Source organism: Diadema antillarum, unplaced genomic scaffold, assembly GCF_040938485.1.
Source record: "Diadema antillarum isolate AM-2024a unplaced genomic scaffold, OU_Dant_1.0 seq00000994_RagTag, whole genome shotgun sequence".
NCBI classification, from domain to species: domain Eukaryota; kingdom Metazoa; phylum Echinodermata; class Echinoidea; order Diadematoida; family Diadematidae; genus Diadema; species Diadema antillarum.
The window spans coordinates 442,710-457,989 of NW_027271832.1; the positions used below are offsets into that span (position 1 = coordinate 442,710).

The 15,280-nt window shown below is 37.5% G+C and overlaps 1 protein-coding gene across 1 annotated transcript in view; it reads left to right on the forward strand.

Annotated features, from left to right (window-relative positions):
- Positions 1–11,672: 11,672 nt before the first annotated feature.
- The window catches only part of LOC139742284 (MARVEL domain-containing protein 1-like), a 41,363-nt gene continuing 37,755 nt past the window's right edge, over positions 11,673–15,280 (forward strand). The window contains exon 1 of the mRNA XM_071652862.1: positions 11,673–11,752. The gene's annotated coding sequence lies outside the window, so the exon portion shown is untranslated. The remainder of the gene's footprint in view (positions 11,753–15,280) is intronic.

A 15,280-nucleotide genomic window follows, 5' to 3' on the forward strand; every position in this document is an offset into this window, starting at 1 on the left:
ACATTCTTATCAGATCTAATTAGTATATTTAACAATATTTAGCTTTAATTACTAGTATACTGATTTCAGTTTGTACATTAGTTGTTCTATCCCTAATTAACTCACAGTTCAGAACTAGTTTGAGGAATTAAGTAAAGCTGGGTTTTTGTTTTACGTGCACTAATGGTAAATAATGCCTTGAACGACAACCTCGATTAATTACCGCCATCTTGAATTTTGTGTGGATACTATTTTTATCGCTAAATATTACACATTGACAAAATTTGTGCCAAATTCCAAGCTCCTATCTCTTTTTGGAAAATACTTTCTGTTCAATTTTATCTGCCTCAGAACAATCTACTATGATGAAATGCTACAGTAATAGCGATCAGCGTCACCTACCACTTGGCGTGAAAAGTTAGTTTGCAGGTACTTGCAAGTCACTAGACCGTTACAGTATTACATGTGACCATGTAAACACATTGTATGCAAAATTTATAATGCATAAATGTATTTTTTTTTCAAGTTTTAGACGTTAACTTGTCAATAGTGTATGATATTGCCTGTAATTCCAGAAATATGAATTATGTCTCAATCTCAGTAAATCTCAATCTCAATCGCAGGTTTCAAAATAATCTTCAGTTCTTCTTTGATAAATACTAAATCATGCATTTTCACATTACTCCTTTTTTCAAAACAATATAAAAATATGGATTCCCCCCCCCCCAATTTATCACAATACACAGCTAAAGTGGTATCAACTTTTAGGAAGTTTTACTCTCCTTCATATGACATCAAATATGTTGCAATCCAATGTCTCTATCAAATTTTATGTTTGAAATGTTAACTTCAATAAAAATGGCGGCCCTATTGGACCGCATCTGTACTTTGGAGGTTTTTGCAACAAATCTATTGAGGTGAACTTACGGAACATTGCTTAGTATGCTTAATATTATGTATGGTCTTGTTTATAGAGAGAGTGGAACTCGAAAAGTAAGTACGATCTTGGATTTGACCCTCTGTGACGTCTTTGGGAACAGATGCGTGTAAATGCATAATATGTAAAATGGGATTTCAAGTTTGAGACATTATAACTCCTGAACCAAATACAATACTGACCTCTAATTTTCTCCAAATATTGATTACATGGGAAAGATGTTAATTTCTGCATGGTTTTCATAAACATTTTTAATCTATTTTCTTTTTTTACTTTTTAGAGAAATATTCATGGTGCATTCTGAAAAAAAAAATGTCTCCGTAAAAACCTAAGATGACTGGTTTGAAATAGCATTAAAATGTTCAGAATATATAAAAACCATATAAATAGACAGCAAAACAGACAAAATTGTATCAAAATCGAAATGATACATTTACTTTGGCGCAATACACTATGTCAGTTTTGATGGCCTGCAATCTTGAATTTTTTGAGTGATTGATCCAGATTTTGTTTTAAACTTTCTATAGCAAGGTTGTTTCAAGCTTCTACCTCTATTTGAAAGATATTTTTGCTTCATCTCATCTGCTTCAGAACAATCTACTTTGAAATAATAGCAATCAGCGTCACCTGAGCTACCACTTGGTATGAAAAGTTAGTTTGGAGGCACAAACCCTTGTTGGTCAAAGAAAATGTCTGCGTTTGCCAAGACTACTACACGCACCACTGGCACTGCTACAAGCGCCAGTGTCAGTGGTACGTGTAGTAGTCTTGGCGCGCGCAGGCTCTTTTTACGACCAACAAGGTATTGTCACAACTAAAGTGGCCATTTTTACATAGTGAGTTTTCAAGTTTGAGACATTATAACTCCTGAACCAAAAATGGTAATGACCCCTAATTTTCTCCAAATATTAATTATATGTCAAACAAAATTCTTGAAACGTTTCAAGATAATCCTTCAGTCTTTCTCTGATTTATGCTGAATCAAGCATTTTCATGATTTTCCTTTTTTCAGAAAAATATCAAAAAATGAGTATTTTTCCTTAAAATCTCAATCCACTTATCACAATAACCCACAAAAATGGTATCAACTTGTAGAAAATTTTATTTTCTTTCATATGACATCACATTTGTTGAAATCTGATCTTTCAATCAAATTCTATCTTTCAAATAACAAATTCAGTAAATATGGCGGCCATCTTGGACGCCATCTTGGATTTGGAGGCTTTCGCAACAAATTTTTTGAGGTAGACCAGTGGAATGTTGTTTGTTACAATAAAAACTTGAAAATAAGCATGGTCTACTTAGTTTGTAGAGAGAGTGCAACTCACTCGTTAAGTAAGCGACTTTTTGGGGTTTGGCCCTCCGGTTAAAGCTAATTCACTGCCTGAGCTCATTACTTCGTGTAAGCCAGTTCGGAGTTAGCTCATGTGCACACGGGACAAATGACCTTTCTTTTCTCTCAGTTGTTTAGGCACTTCACTTGTTCTCAAAGCGAAAAAAAAAAATGCAGCTGCTTGTAGCTTGCCCGACATAATTTAACAATACGTGGGAGTCTTCAATCCACTGTAAAGGTTGAACTTGCGTAGACCAGGTGGTCAGAAAATATCCATGATCAACGCAGTCATTGTGAAGCATCCATAGCATTAATTGGCATTGAAGGCTTAACACACATTTTCCGATATTGCCAAATACCACTTTTGCTGTCAGGTGGATGTGATGGCAAGCGACATTTAGAAAGATACTTGAATAATCATTACGTCACAGATTTTTAACTCAGTGAATTTCAAAACCAAATTGCCCTGTTGGCACAAATGATCTTTGTCTGCTCATGCGCAAAGTGTAACTCCGAACTGAGATGGCTTATTCATCGAATCTTAATATACGATCTGCTCCGCGAAGTATAACAGGCCGGTTTCCTATCAGGTTATTCTACGATCGATCACATTTTCTCATCGCATACAATCGTTAATTGGCATTTACTACTACTACAACAACAACAACAACAACAACAACAACAACAACAACAACAAAAGGAAAATGTATTGTGCTTTTGTAGACTATAAAAAGACATTTGACTTACTTGATAGAAGTTCATTGGGACTGTACAAGGGACTATTACAATATTATAAGTTCATGGTAAAATACTTATTGCTGCGTGTAAAAATGAAAGTTTATGACAATGCTTTAAATTTTGCATTCATAGTGATAAGAAATCAAACCTTTTTTAAAGCAATGTATAGACTATAAGGCAAGGTGGAATTTAGCCTCCAGTCTTATTTGCTCTCCTCTGTATACCTTAATGATTTTAGATCATTTTTACAAGAGAGATACAATGGTTTGAGCTCTCTTTCTTTGTCAGTCCATGGTTGTTTTATATGAGAATGAAATTGATATTAATATGAATCCATTTACTCTTTTGTATAGGCTGATGATATTGTTGTCCTAATCATTGCAGGAAGTGCGAACGATTGTATACGCGATGCTAGCTCTAAACGCTCTTTCTGATTATAGCCATAATTATGTGACATCTTATACCGTAGCTATTCCACGAAGACAAATGTAAGTGGGTTTTTTTCAGAGGAAACGTGGGAAACATTTCTCCCGTGATATTACGTATATTAGGAGCAACTTTTAAGTATAATTAGCTTTTAAAAAGTTATGAATAAATAATTAATTCAAGCACAAAGAGCTACTTATATTCCTTGAAGATCAAAATGAAATTGCATCTCTTTGTCTAACAATTTAAATTCACATTCATCTCGAGTTGATTGCCAATATTAAAAATTGGGTGTAAGTTTTGGGGTTTGAAATATACGTAATCCACACTGTAACACGTTACCTGGATTTCTGTAAAGAATTGCTTGTTTGATCAGAAGAACTCCCAATATTGTATAATTCATTTCATTTCATTTTTTTTCATTTCATTTCTTTATTGGTCTATGTCAGACATAGAAATTTGGCTTCCACTGGCTTTACATTGCAACAAAATGATCGTAACAGTACACATAGTTTACATCACAATTACATAATTATACGTCTATGATAAGCACAATGAAAACAAACAACACCCTATACAAATCTATTACACAATTCATATACAATATATCAATTCTTTATAACCCTATATATAAATCAAACTATACTTCAACCATTCTCAGCCCCCAATTTTGAATTTACAAAATAATAACATAATACTACAAACAAAACTTATATCAGAAAATTCAAAATAACACACACACTCACACACACACACACACCCAAATAACTAACATGAGTCTCAGTTAGCATAACAACCAGTTGAATATCAAACATAACATAACTAAATAAACCCTCTAATATTCCCTATTATAAGGTTAAATAAATACATCAAATCCCTCCAAACATAATTATATATAATACTATTTCAACATTTATGCTTACAATATATACCCAAAACCCTTTGCTCCATAACCCACACCAAGGAAGGAGATAGAGGAAGAGAGAGAGAGAGAGAGAGAGATACAGACAGACAGAGAGAGAGGAGGAGAGAGAAATTTGAAATTATTGTCCCTGGCCCATAATTCTGTTCCCTGGAGCACGTATATGCAGATGAAACAAGGGGAAAAAAAGAATCTATGAGCTACAAACAAAAACTGACATCATCATACCGGTAAACATTTTAATCAGAGCAATATTGTCAGACACTGCCAAATATACAAAATATGAACAGCAGCTATACAACTGTTTCAAAACATGAGTTACAAACAAAACCAACATAAGCACCTACCAATAAACATTTCATCAAAACACTATTATCAATAATCAAAAATATCCCTCTCCTTAAAGCGCTATATAAGCACTGTATGATATCAAAAACTGCCAAATATAAAAAGAATGAACCGCAGCTGTAATAAACTGTTTCAAAATAATGAGTTACAAACAAGCCTGGTTACAAACAAAACTACCAACAAAACGGTGAACATTTCAATCAGGACAATAATGTCGGGCACTGTCAAATATACAAAAATGAACAGCAGCTGTGTAATGAAACTATCCACAGCCAGATCTCATAGCAATAAACTTTACACTTCAAGCCCTACTACAAAACTCCCAAATAACAGAATATTTTATAACACAACTGATCCAAAATTACATCCATCAAAAATCAATGTGATCATTTAAAGATCATTCCAATAATTGTTTCCATTGACAAACAATACCTTCAATCAACACAGCCTCATCCACTCATAAAAACATAAAGCCATTCAGTGACCTCACATAAATACTAAGGTACCTTGATATCAACTTCACACTCAAATATTCCCAAAACCATCAAAATATTATCGTCTAACTGATGCATTGCACATATGCATTGAGTTTGGGATAAAAGATTGCCCAAAACGTGCTCGACGAGTTTGAAGTGGACACAACCTTATTCCAGAACGGTTGAACACAAAACAGTCATTGAGTGGATCTGAGGTGTCTGTCATTATTTTCTTCAGTTTGGATAGTACACGTTTGGCATACAACGACTGCGTAGATTGGAGCTCTCATGCATGTGCCTATCAGTGGCGTATCTAGGGAAAACGGCGCCCGGGGCAAGCGCGAAAATTGCGCCCGTAATTTCAGAAAAAGACTATTGTTCAACCCCAACCCCATCCCGGTAGGGACTTTAAGCAAAGTCCACATGATATGCTTTTCAAGCCCTTAAAAGGGGTCTTTTGAGGGTGATTTAAATGTAATGAATTTTGATAAATTTTGGCGAGCGAGCGCAGCGAGCGAGCCGAAAATTTGTGTATTACAGCTGACAAAACATGGAATTCTTGTCATTTTTTGTTACCAAATCTTACAATTCTAATCAAGATAGTGACGGCCTTATAGATAACGATTTATCTATACCAACAAACTGAGTACTTTAAAAATATTCTAAATCAGAGGGGCATTTCATGAAGCATTTTGTCCGACAACTTGTCGGACAAAATTTGCTTTCAGCCAATCAGAAGCAAGGATTTCAGTAGCTTTTAACAGTTTGTCAGACGAAATATCTGACGAATTGCTTCATGAAATGCCCCCCCCCCCCCATGTACGCGCGAGTGAGCCGAAATTTGTATATTTCTGCGTCATCATCACGTTTTGTTCTTATCTCCTTTTTAATTTTGATAAATTTTGGCGAGCGAGCGCAGCGAGCGAGCCGAAAATTTTTGTATTTCAGCTTACAAAACATGGAACTCTTGTCATTTTTTGCTTATCAAATCTTACAATTCTAATCAAGATACAATGTATAGTGACGGTCTTATAGATAACAATTTTTACCAACAAACTGAAGACTTGAAAAAATACTCTGAATTAGTACGAGCGAGTGAGCCGAAATTTGTATATTTCCGCGTCATCATCACGTTTTGTTCTTATCTCCTTTTTGTTTTGATAAATTTTGGCGAGCGAGCGCAGCGAGCGAGCCGAAAATTTTTGTATTTCAGCTTACAAAACATGGAACTCTTGTCATTTTTTGCTTATCAAATCTTACAATTCTAATCAAGATACAATGTATAGTGACGGTCTTATAGATAACAATTTTTACCAACAAACTGAAGACTTGAAAAAATACTCTGAATTAGTACGAGCGAGTGAGCCGAAATTTGTATATTTCCGCGTCATCATCACGTTTTGTTCTTATCTCCTTTTTGTTTTGATAAATTTTGGCGAGCGAGCGCAGCGAGCGAGCCGAAAATTTTTGTATTTCAGCTTACAAAACATGGAACTCTTGTCATTTTTTGCTTATCAAATCTTACAATTCTAATCAAGATACAATGTATAGTGACGGTCTTATAGATAACAATTTTTACCAACAAACTGAAGACTTGAAAAAATACTCTGAATTAGTACGAGCGAGTGAGCCGAAATTTGTATATTTCCGCGTCATCATCACGTTTTGTTCTTATCTCCTTTTTGTTTTGATAAATTTTGGCGAGCGAGCGCAGCGAGCGAGCCGAAAATTTTTGTATTTCAGCTTACAAAACATGGAACTCTTGTCATTTTTTTGCTTATCAAATCTTACAATTCTATAATCAAGATATAATGACGGCCTTATAGATAACGATTTTTACCAACAAACTGAGGGCTTGAAGAAATACTCTGAATTAGTACGAGCGAGTGAGCCGAAATTTGTATATTTCCACGTCATCATTACGTTTTGTTCTTATCTTGTTTGATTTTTTTGGCGCCCCCCCCCTATGTTCGAAACCGTTGGCGCCTTCTTTTGATCCAATTGGCGATCGCTTCAGAACGAAAGAAATTGCAGCCGCTGCTCAGTGAAACATTTTGCCTGCTAAATATAAAATTACATGTGTGAACACAATAGAAATTGTCATTTTGTCCGCTTCATCATCACATTTTGTTCTTACCTTCTTCTTCTATATAAAATTTAGAGAGCGAGCGCAGCGAGCGAGCCGAAAATTGTATTTCAGCTTACATAACATGGAATTCTTGTGTGAACACAATAAACATTGTCATTTTGTCCGAGTCATCGTTATGTTTTGTTTTTATCTTTTTTTGATTTGGTTTTCTGCCCCCCCCCCCCCTTCCGGTGAGTTTCTTCTTCTTCTTGTTCTTTTCTTTTTTCTTTTTTTTCTTTTTTTCTTCGTTTTTTTTTTTCTTCTTCTTCGTTTTTTTTTTTCTTCTTCTTCGTTTTTTTTTTTGCGCCCCCAAGGAGTGGCGCCCGGGGCACGTGCCCCCCTTGCCCCCCCCCCCTAGATACGCCACTGGTGCCTATCACCCTCTGCGCCACTTTCCGTGTTCGATCATATTTTGCCCCTTTGTTCATTCGTTAGATTGCCAAAAATACAAATGATGCTAAAGGTGACCACACTTTCATTGACAGATTGATAGAACAGGGTTAAGATGGTCCTGTCAACTTGCATCTTCTTAAGTTTTCGGAGAAAAAAAAATCCTCTGATTTGATCTCTTTTGAATAGACAGACAATTTTTGTCTCCAGCAGAGTTTGTTGTCAACAACTGTTCCTAAGTACTTATACTCGTGAACTTGTTCAATGACACCCCCATGAATCCGTAGAGGTTCGTGTTGTGCAGTACCTTTCCTAAAATCGATGATCATTTCTTTGGTTTTCTTTGTATTTAGGGAGAGGTGATGATCATCACACCAACTGACAAAATCATTAACCTGGGCTACGTAGTCATCGGGTTCATTGAACAAGTATCCCGTTATCACGGGCTAATTCATGGTAAACTTGGGCGGTTTATAGGTACAAACGCGGAAAAAAAAAATGTTGCTAGTCGAATGTTAATGTTTTGGTATCGTCTCGTAAAGATTATCAAACATTATCTGCAGTTTTCAGTATTTTTTTCTTTCTCCATTCGAAAGGAAATAATAAGATGGGTCGGATTCACAAAGTCATAATTCTCGATAGCTTCAGATTTTTCTGAATTGTGGGAGAGTCAAGTCAGTAATCTGACTTTATCGAAGTTCCGAAAAAAAAAAGATAGTCAAGATCCAAAGATTCAAGACAAAGGTCAGCAGGAGTGGCACAGTGATGCTGGGTTAAACAATCAGTGTAGGCCTACTGTTAATAGAATTTTAAGCAGAGAATGTGTTTTGAAAAGTATCTGATTTGTTAAAACGATAAAAAAACTCGATATCTCATTTTCATTGTCTGTATATATATATAAAGAAATAGTCTAAAGCGCGCATTGAGATACTTAACAAGTTAGTGTGTGAAATGCGCTATGTCAAAACCAGCTATTATTGTTATTATTTTATCAATATTATTATTATTATTATTATCATTATTATTATTATTATTATTATTATCATTATCATTATTATTATTCTCATTATTATTATTATTATTATTATTATCATCATCATCATCATCATTATCATTATTGCCAGTATCAGTATTAGAATGTGGTCGTGACAAATCCACTGGACGCGAACGTTAATGTACTCACTGTTCTGAAAATGATAATTGTCGATGAATTCCATTATCTGTTTGTGTGTCTACTATTTGAGATGAAGCGCGAAAATATCTCAAAAGGCATTTTCGGAAATACCTTATAACATTAGTATAATCATCTATGTAAATACGACAATTGTATACCCGAACGTATTAAAATACACGACGAATTGTTTAACAGTTCCGCTAAAGAGAGGCATTGTAGAATGTCTCGAGGTTTTGTATAGAAAGTATGTCCTTTTGCCAATACATTTTAGTTGTCGTACATTATTGTACTTTTTCCTTCAATTAGGATCCAAATTTGATTATCTAAAGTATTCTCTTGGCACAACATGCATCAAGCAGTGCCTGCATGCAGTAATTCACGTAGAGACAGACTATTCTCTACGATTATAATCTATCTCTATCTATATGTTACACATGTATACGTGTATGTCATACATATTATAATTTTGTTTGCAATTACATGTAATCTGTTTTCTGTATATATTTGTATACTGTTATACTCCCGTATTACACTTTTTGACTCTGATGGATGGTTGAGTTAATAAACTTCAAACTTCAAACTTTCCTGTTCACGTCACCAGTGGCGTATCTAGGGAAAACGGCGCCCGGGGCAAGCGCGAAAATTGCGTCCCTAATTTCTGAAAAAGTGTTCAACCCCAACCCCATCCCGGTAGGGACTTACAAAAAAGTCCACATGTGCTTTTTCAAGCACTTAAAAGGGGTCTTTCGAGGGTGATTTAAATGTAATAAATTTAGATAGATTTTGACGAGCGAGCGAAGCGAGCGAGCCGAAAATTTTTGTATATTTCCGCGTCATCATCACGTTTTGTTCTTATCTTTTTTGTGTGCTAAATTTTGGCGAGCGAGCGCAGCGAGCGAGCCGAAATTGCTGTATTTCAGCTTACAAAATATGGAATTCTTGTCATTTTTTGCCTATTAAATCTTACAATTCTAATCAAGATATAGTGACGGCCTTATAGATAACGATTTATACCAACAAACTGACGCGAGCATATTGATAAATTTTGGCGAGCGAGCGCAGCGAGCGAGCCGAAAATTGCTGTATTTCAGCTTACAAAACACGGAATTCTTGTCATTTTTTTTGCCTATTAAATCTTACAATAATTCTAATCAAGATATAGTGACTGCCTTATAGATAACGATTTATACCAACAAACTGACGCGAGCGGATTGATAAATTTTGGCGAGCGAGCGCAGCGAGCGAGCCGAAAATTGCTGTATTTCAGCTTACAAAACACGGAATTCTTGTCATTTTTTTGCCTATTAAATCTTACAATTCTAATCAAGATATTATAGTGACTGCCTTATAGATAACGATTTATACCAACAAACTGAGGCGAGCATATTGATAAATTTTGGCGAGCGAGCGCAGCGAGCGAGCCGAAAATTGCTGTATTTCAGCTTACAAAATATGGAATTCTTGTCATTTTTTGCCTATCAAATCTTACAATTCTAATCAAGATATAGTGACGGCCTTATAGATAACGATTTGTACCAACAAACTGAGTACTGAAAAAATACTCTAAATTAGTACGCACGAGTGAGCCGAAATTTGTATATTTCCGCGCCATCATCACGTTTTGTTCCTATCTTCTTTTTTTGGATAAATTTTGGCGAGCGAGCCGAAAATTGCTGTATTTCAGCTTACAAAACATGGAATTCTTGTCATTTTTTGTCTATCAAATCTTACAATTCTAATCAAGATATAGTGACGGCCTTGATAACGATTTATACTAACAAACTGAGGACTTGAAAAAAAAATACTCTAAATTAGAACGCGTGAGTGAGCCGAAATTTGTTTATATCCGCGTCATCATTACGTTTTGTTCTTATCTTGTTTGATTTGGGTTTTTTTGCGCCCCCCCCCCCCCCGTATGTTTGACACCTTTGGCGCCCTCGTTTGATTCAATAGGCGATCGCTTCAGAGCGAAAGAAATAAAATTGCAGCCGCTGCTCCGTGTAAAGCCTTCTAACGATGGCATGTGTGAACACAATATACATTGTCATTTTGTCCACGTCATCATCACGTTTTGTTCTTTATCTTCTTTTTTATATATATAAATTTTTGCGAGCAGTTAGCGAGCGCAGCGAGCGAGCCGAAATTTCAGCTTACAAAACATGGAATTCTGGTGTGAACACAATAAACATTGTCATTTTTGTTGTTATTTTGTTTGATTTAGTTTTCTCTCCCCCCCCCCCCCCCCCCCTTCCCGGTCCGGGCGAGGTTTTTTTCTTTTTTCTTTTTTCCTTCTTCTTCTTCTTCTTCTTTTTTTCTTTTCTTTTTCTTTTTCTTCTTCGATTTTTTTTCGTTTTTTTCGTTTTCGGCGCCCCCAAGGGGTGGCGCCCGGGGCACGTGCCCCCCTTGCCCCCCCCCCCCCCCCCCTAGATACGCCACTGCACGTCACAACGTTCTCAACTCGTGTACCGGTACCTCAGCTACAAAACCAAGATTGAAAGTTGTCGTGGCTGTCGTTACGATCCTTGCGCCACCAACATCACGCTTGTGAAGGTTACAGTACACTCCTATTTTAACTAAACTAAACTAAACTAAACTAAACTAAACTAAACTAAACTAAACTAAACTAAACCTGCGGTGCGCGCGCGGCACGCTAACGCTTCCTATCAGTGTGACGTGCACAGTGTGTGTGTGTGTGTGTGTCTGTGTGTGTGTACCTGTGTCTCTGTTTTCGTGGTATGCGCGACGTACGTACGTACCGTACCGTACGTACACATCCATATACCCGTACCCATCCATCGAGATCTAGCTACTTAGTATACATATTGCATTGTACATGTATAAGTATATCGTGAATGTTCTTTGACTACAGGGGTGACATCTCTACCACAGTGAAATTTTCTGGTAAGAAATCATATTTTATAGTATCTTGTTTGTTTGCTAGGACAAACTAGGGCAAACTAGTATTGATGAAAAATCGTCCCTTCTGTTAATGAGTCAATGGAGGCACTTGAACTGAAACAAAGTCAATTTATACCAGCAGACTACTACGACGGTACTTAGTACCGGGAACCGTACCTGTCGAACCGTCTGGAGCTAGCTGACAAGTGCAATATACGGTAGCTCTTGAAGCGATTGTTGTACTTTCGGGACGCTTGAGTTGAGGTTTGGCTGAATTCGAGGGGCGTGCTGCGCTGCGGGCCGCGGGACGCGGAACGGGCTACTGGTATCTAGCAAGTGTGGAGTGGTGTTGTTATTGAAGGGGCGTCTTCGCTACACCACACTCGATGACAGACGACGACTGCAGAACATGGCAATACAGAGAAGACGACCTATATTCCTATCAACATAGTTCTAGAACCTATGCGGTTTGAGGGTGTTTGACATAAGTCGAAAGTAATTTAAACTATCTAGATCTAGTGAATGACATCGGGCTGATTTTGATGTTCTTATCATGTAAATTTACAGTCAGTATGGTAGGTGTCCAACCTACCGACCGGGTCCATAACGACCGGCCGCGCATTATAATGGCATTGCGCGTACAGAAAGAAAATGTACGCATGGGACTACGCGCAACGGTGTTCGATTATTCACTTGGCTACGCTACCGAGTAAAATGTGGCGAAAACGGCAAAATCGTGAAATAGGCCCCACCGCAGTGCGCGTGCACCCGTGCGTTAGCAAGCAAGGTTAGGTTAGGGTTAGGGTTTAGGGTTAGGTAGGGTTGTATTTATGATTAAATTGGCCATTAAATTAGTCAAGGGACATTAGGGAGTCCTTCCGAGAATAAAAAGGAGAAGACCAAAGAAAAAAACGGGAGAAAGGGAGGACGAAAGATGCTATGCTGTGGAAATCGGCCCCCACCGCCGTATGCATCTCGCGTAAACGCCGTTTGGTGGGGCCGCATTCACGAGTATTATACTGTGGAAGAAAGCCCCACCGCCGTGCTTATCTACCGATGAACGCCACACGGTGGGGCTGAATTCACGAGTATAAACAGGCGAGCCGCCGTAGTATTTGTATGGACACGCAGTGGTGGGGCCTATTTCACGAGTATGCCGCGAAAACAACTAAGTATTCCCTCTAAATTACCGAAATTTAGCAAAATCGAATAAGGTTTATCGTGTAACTAACGTTACATATATTATAACTAGGCCTACCTTTGCTGACTCGTTGTTAGATGTAGAGTATCCTTCCGTAATAAATTTGACGATTTTGACCGCAAAAATTGTCACCGCCGCTTGTACGATCGAGCACACACGTTACACATACACATGACATAAACATTTTGTCGCCCCGCTACGACCGTACGAGTTGATGCAGAAAACAAGAAATGAATGTGAAAAAACAAACCGACTCATCTAATTTATTTCAATTACGATGAAAAGTTTCCTTATGAAAATCAATTCAAATTCATCAAACGGTCCTTCAAAAGTAATATCGAAGGATTCAAAATATATTCAAATATTATTGGGAAAAATTGACGGCTAGAAAAAAACAGCGGCCTGTCGAAAAAACGCATTTAAGTGCCCTTTATACGTATTCTCAGGGTGGTCGGTGGAAATGAGCAGGGCAACTGAGTGCGGAAAAAATGACACCCCACGCGTTCGAAGCCGCCATCTAAGAGCGCGTACCTCAGATCGCATTTTCAGTGCGCGCTTGTGAATACGGAGTATTTTCTCCACACGTGAGTAAAATTTCAGGCCAATTGTGAGATTTTTCACGTTTCTATTGATAGAAAAACATTAGGTGTCCGGTATTATGGACACCCAACCATACACAGTAGTCGAGTTTGATCAAGACACACATGCCGGTGAATTAGAGTCTAACTTAGGCTTAATCAGTAACGTTAATCTATTTAAACTCACAACTGTACAACTGTGGTTGGGTCTTGGACCTTGAACCTTGTCCTTGAAGTAGTAATCCCTTTCAGCAGTTCCTTGAAACTATCCTGGGATGGTAGAAGTATCGTGCGTCAGTGAGAGGTGACATGGTGAACAGGATGATTTTTAATGTCACTAATGTACAATAAAAGTGACGGTGCATAGTCTCTAGAGTAGTACTAGTCTAGTACATTCTAGATGTCTAGATTTTCTAGAAAGAAAATACTAAAACTAGATCTAGTTCAATGGCAGTCCAGGCCACACACTGTTATGACCTTTGAATTTTAATACAATGACACTTGCTGATCCATATTTTAGGTTACAGGATTGTATTCTGACATGTTTCAGCTTTTCAGTGATGCCATTGCATTGCAAACCAATTCATCTAAGGAATTTATATAATTACAGTATGATTATGAGTAAATATTGCCAGATGCCTGTCTAAGCTAAGAACCTATCACTAAAAGTATCGGCTATTTAATTAAGTCTATAGAGCCTAGAGGTTTATAGTTACCGATTCACTATTCATTCGCAACTCCCAATGCTAATGCCCATACATTGTATGACTCACGTACACACATTATTTGCTGAAATTCGCCAGCTGCTCTGATGCATTGTAAGGCTGACCACTGCCCTGGCATGGCATGCATCTATCACCTGTGGGTCCAAGTGTGAGAAACTCCAAAAATCACACACAAGTCCACCAACAAATGGTACCCCAAACTTTGCATTTTAAAAGCAAGTCCAAAGCAAAGCTGAAAGGATGTTTGATTTTGAACGCAAATATCAAACATAACTTTGTGTTTGATTCTGATCAAACACAAAGTTCGGGCGAATCGTGCATTTGATGTGATGTGAAGTTGCTTTGAGTTTCTAGCAACAGGTAACTATACATAGCCTGTCAGAGCACAGCTGCATGCGCAAAGGTGTCTGGTAGGGTGTGGTTGGGCTAGCAGCATGATCCAGTAAGCATTACAGAATTCAGCATGTACCTTGACAATTCATCACATATTTGCTGGCTAATTACCCATGCACCTACACATGTGCTGAGTCAGTGAGCAATTCTTGAACTGGTATTTGTTGTTTCTGTGTAGGCAGTCGGCAATGCTTATTGCAATTATTTCATTATTTATGAGTTTATGACCAAAGTTGCATTGTGATGACATCATAGGGAAGTTAAAACATATGAGAATGTATAAATTCTATATAAATATCCAAAATATTAATTAAGAATCATTTTGAGGTCAATAATCCAGGAACAGCTCCAACTACTCCCTCCATATCAGTGAAAGAACTCACAGCCACCAATACCTGGTTCCACCTGCCGCAGAACTCGTATCACCAAAACTCCTTCTTACCAAGAACCATCAAAGATGTGAACAGATTACCCCAGGAGGTGTTTGAGGCCAATGCCATTGACACATCCATGTCACGAGCCTTAGCCCAAATTTGGATGGTGATTTCTGCAACTACTTGAACCCTTCAAAGACTCTTGCAACTTATACATCCCTGAAAGTGACAGAGTAATCAGCAAGTATATTGTGGTCACT